Below are 5,359 nucleotides of genomic sequence, written 5' to 3' on the forward strand. Positions count from 1 at the left end.
CTTCCTAACTCTAACGGAGACGACTCAAAAGATCAGGTGTTGTAGCAATCTCCATGGATTAGATACAAGATGAAGAGCGCAACCCAACGGCGTGAACTTCAGATAAAGAAAGTTTCCGATGAAAGTTAATATAGGGCTTTGGATATTACCTTTATTTTACATTGTTTTGGACCCAAAGGCGGATCCAAGATATAAATTTTATGGGTTCAACCTTTAAGTTTTTAGTATTTAACTCATTATATTCTTATGGGTTTATATCTACAATTTGTTACTATTTTAGTGAACTTTTACACATAAATTTATGCTCCGCGTCGAAAGTTATAGATTCAATTGAACCCGTCGGTAAAGGGCTACATCCGCCCCGGATTGAACCTCTTCAAGGTATGTTTTCTAGCACACTATGCTTTGAAGAGGTGTTAAATAAATTAGATTACAAGTGAAACGAGAAAAAGCAAAAATACAAATTCTCGCTTTTCATTGGACATTGATCACTTGCTTATAAAATCTCACAAGTGTGGTTGAATATTCTGTCAAATCCTCATTCAACGTTAAAAAATATTTCCATTCTTTTTTCTTAAATTTTATACTTCAATTTAAGCCTTTTGTTTTTATTGGATTGCATTCTTATGGTTGAAGAAATTAAAAATTGATACTCTTAAGTTGTTTAGTAGGTATTATATCTCAGGCATTGAATTTCTTTTAAACCTTTTTGTACAATGTGGAAAAAAATTATTATCCTCAAGATAATTCCTTTAGACACATTACCTACTTTCTTTTCATATTTTAATCAAAATTCTCTTGTACATTTTACTATTGTAGATTACTTTTTGATATTTAACAATAAATTCGGTGACACAGTTTATAGAAGTGGTGGTGAAAAATATAGATGTTGGTTACAATAACGTATTTTGATAATTATCCACAGGTCACTATTATTTAGGTTAGAAAGAGTTAGTACAGTTCAAGGAAGAAATATTTGATCTATATTCTTTTTTTAGGTAAGATATATTTACCGTCTTGATAATAATTTTAAAGGTCCTTTGAAGAATCATTAAAAAAAATCCAATTTCACGGAGAGTGCAATAATTTTGATTTTAAATTGATAATAGTTTAGTTATTCAAGGAAAAAGTTTTTACTTTCTTTGGCACAGAAATTTTGAGTGATTCATTTCTTGAATATCCTTATGCATAATTTTATGACTTTTGTTCTAATTGTATGATACTGAAAGTTTCATATTATAAATTAAAATTCTTTTTTATTTCTTCATCAATGTATAGTTTATAAGGAGTAATATTTTGGTCATAGCTATCAAAATTTATAAAGCAAAGATTCTGTTCGGAAAATATTTGATTTAAGTTTGAAAAATTAGTATTTGAAATTAAAGTTGAAGTTGAAAATAAGTTACAATTACATTTGGCATGACTTTCACTTGGAGAAGAAATTAAACTTTTGCGACTGAAGTGTTACTTCATTTGACATATTTAAACATCATTTTAGCTTCAAATAATGTGTTGTCCGAATAGCTTTATAACTCAAAACAAAAATTCTTAAAATAAGCGTATGTTAGTGTGACGACCCGGTCAGTCATCTCATGAGTTACCGCTCTGTTTTTCCTATTTCTGTTTCTTTATGCTTTGTTTATCCGTGTTATGTGGTATCGGATTGGTCGGATCGAATCCGAAATGATTTTGGTAAGATTTGAGACACTTAGTCTCTTTTGAGGAAGCTTAAGTTGGAAAGGTCAACCGGATGTTGACTTATGTGTTAGAGGGCTCCGATGTGAGTTCCGATGGTTCGCTTAGCTTCGGGAGGTGATTTTTGACATAGGAGCGTGATCAGAATGAGTTTTAGAGGCTTGGAGTAGATTTAGACTTGAATTGACGAAATTGATATTTTGGCGATTTTCGGTTGGTAGGCGAGATTTTGATATAGGGGTCGGAATGGAATTTCGAGAGTTGCAGTAGTTCTGTTGTGTCATTTGGAATGTGTGTGCAAAATTTCAGGTCATTCGGACGTGATTTGGTTGGGTTCTTGATCGAAAGCAGAATTCGGAAGATTTTAGAAAGTTTGGCTGGAATCCGATGTGTTTTGGTTGATTTGATATTGTTTGAGGTGTTTTGAAGATTGGTACAAGTTTGAATAAGGTATTATGATATGTTTATGCTTTTGGTTAAGGTCTCGGGGGCCTCAGGGTGATTTCGGATGGTCGACGGGAAGTTTGAGGAATGTTTGCAGCTGCTGAACTTTTGCTGCTTCTGGTATTTCCGCACCTGCGGATTGGGGACCACAGGTGCGACGCCGCACGTGTGGGAGATCGATCACAGCTGCGAAAAAAGGGGCTGATGAGCAGCGACCGCAGAAGCAGTTAGGTGACCGCATCTGCGATGTCGCAGATGCGGAAGTGTGATTGCAGATGCGAGTTTTGGCCGGATAAGTGATTTCCACAGAAGCGGATGATGAACCGCAAATGCAGTATCACAGAAGCGGTTAAAGAGCCGCAGATGCGAAAATGTCTGGGCAAAAGGTATAAATTGTAGCCTTCGCGAAATTTGAGCTATTTCACCATTTTTGACTTCGGCTTTGGAGCTTTTTGGACGATTTGAAAGTGGGATTTCAAGGGAACTTCATTGAGGTAAGGAATTTGGACCTAAAACTCATTCCTATGCTATTATTACACGGATTATAGCTAGAAATCTTGGAAATTAAGGGTGAAAATTGGGGAAACTAGGGCTTGGAAACTTAGACCTTTGCTTGAGGATTTGAAGGACCAATTGAGGTCAGATTTCAGAACTTTTGATATGTATGAACTCGTGGGGAGATAAGAAATCTATTGACGTAAAAATTATTGAATTCCGAGATGTGGGCCCGGGGGTCGAGTTTTGGTAATTTCGGAATTTATGTTGTAAATTAATTATTTTCACTTGGGCTTCGTTCCCTTAGCATATTTTGACGTCCTCGTTCTGATTTTGGATAGATTCGACACTAGTGGAGGCTGATTCGAGGGGCAAAGGCATCATGAGCTAGAGATTTGACTGGTTTGAGGTGAGTAATGATTGTAAATGATGTTCTGAGGGTATGAAACCCCGGACTTGCACATCGTTGTGCTATATTGAAGTGATGCACACGCGTGATGGCGAGCATGGGGTCGTGCACTGTTGGGGATTGTGAGTTAGTCCGTCCCGAATGACTATTTTATCGCGTATTTGACTGAAATCTATTTGCTATCATCATGATTTGGGTTGATTGCCATATTTTGGGCCTTGTGCCAATTATTGAACCCTTCGGGGATTTTTATTGGTATTTCCTCATTGTTTTGACTTTTTACTGAACTTAATCAATGTTATATTTCATTGTTTTTCGTACTCAGCCATGTTTACTCTGTTTTAACACTTACATGATCTTTTAAATGATATTTTTGGGTTGAGAATCATGTTTTACTATTGCCCGAGTGGCTTGTGAGGAATTTGACTGAGTAAGGCCCAGGGCCTACGTTGTGAGGAAACATTTGATATTGATTATGAAGCTGAGGGCCTGAGATATGTACGCCACGAGGTGGCTTGATTGATATGAGGCTGAGGGTCTAGTGATGATGCCACAAGGTGGCTTGATATTGTGCTTGGGACGTAAGGGGCCCCTCCAGGAGTCTGTACACCCCCAGTGAGCGCGGGTACCAATGTGATGTGAGATTGAGCCTGAGGGGCTAGTATTGTTCTATGTGATTGCCCGAGGGACTGGTATTGTTCTATGTGACTGCCCGAGGGATTGGTATTGTTCTAAGATGTTGCCCGAGGGGCGGATTTGTTGATACTGTGCCTGAGGGGCGAACCTTTATGTCATTATTTTCTTAATTAACTATCCATTACCTTCTTAATTATTGTAAAGGGCTTTTTATGAAATTACATTTGATATAAAGGATTTTTGCCTATCTTTCACTGATTTTTTTGTTAAATGGTTTTACTACTTCATTATAGAATGCTTTGTGTCTTACATGATTTCTTACTTTCAGTCTTTATTTACATTTGTTACTCACTGAGTTGGAGTACTCACTTTACTCACTGCACCCCTGTGTACAGATTCAGGCGTTGCGGATCCTGCCAGTGCGAGTTGAGAGCTCCTGGCAGATATCAGAGTCCATGAGGTAGTTGTTTGACATCCACAGTCATGTGTTTCTCCCTCTTTATCATTTCCATCTCTTATCAGACATTTGTAATCGTTTATGGATTTTTCAGACTTGTATTAGGTTTTATAGTTTCTCATGACCAGTGACACCCCGGTATCGGGCTGTGTTGGGTTGTTCTTCCGCATACTTATGACATTATCTGCTACTTTGGATTATTTTATCATGTTTTGACTATTTCTTAATGCTTAACTATTAATAATTGGAAAAAGGGGAAGTGTCGGCTGGCCTTATCTTCACAAGAGGCGCCATCACGACCGGGTCCGGGTTTGGGTCGTGACAAGTTGGTATCAGAGCCTAGGTTACATAGGTCTCACGAGTCATGAGTAGGTTTAGTAGAGTCTCGTGGATCGGTAGGGAGACGTCTGTATTTATCCTCGAGAGGCTGCAGAACCGTTAGGAAAAAATTCACATTCTTGAATCCTTATCGTGCGTCCTTGATTCAGCTTGAAAAGTAACTCTTTGAATTCCTTCCACGCGTTCGTATGCGCGCATGAGTGCTCGGTATCAGATATGCATCGATGGTTTGTGATTACTCGATCAAGGGGCGAGATGTGATCTCTATGTGTTGATGTTGGGCCAATTGAGAAGACTTGAGGCCAAATTCTAGCCTATAGCTTGAGCCCTTAGCTGTTGATTTCGTGAGCGTGTGTTTCTGGATCCATATGTTCTATGGTGTCCCTATTAAGGTAGGTGATGACTGGATTGTTATGTGATGAGTGTGATGTGACTGTGAGATGTATTCATGTGATTTGGAAGCGACGAGAAGGGTCTGCTGGAGGATAGAAGGACTATTAGGTGCTCGATTTTCATCTTGATTTGAGGTATAGCCCCGAGTTATGGGTCTGTGAAGAATCTTTCCATATTTCCTAGTTGGGAATGGAGTAAATTTTATGTTGCGTTCTGAGTTCAGACTCATAAAGTTTAAGTGACTGCGTAATGTTTATGATGGTGGAAGGTATACAGAAATGTTAGTTTGAGGCAAAGCAGGTGGGGTTATCTCCTACAGATTGTTCTGAAGTTTGCGTAATCCCTTGTGTCATTTATTGGAAGATCTTTGTTACCCGGGAAATATATGTTGTACAATTCGAATTTGGGTTGCTCAAGAGAGTAGGCTTGACTACTACGAGAGTGAATGCCATATTTGCAAAAGATATAAAGTACCAGATGGCCTGTGTTCC

The sequence above is a fragment of the Nicotiana tabacum genome, chromosome 8 (genome assembly GCF_000715075.1).
Source record: "Nicotiana tabacum cultivar K326 chromosome 8, ASM71507v2, whole genome shotgun sequence".
In the NCBI taxonomy this organism is placed as follows: domain Eukaryota; kingdom Viridiplantae; phylum Streptophyta; class Magnoliopsida; order Solanales; family Solanaceae; genus Nicotiana; species Nicotiana tabacum.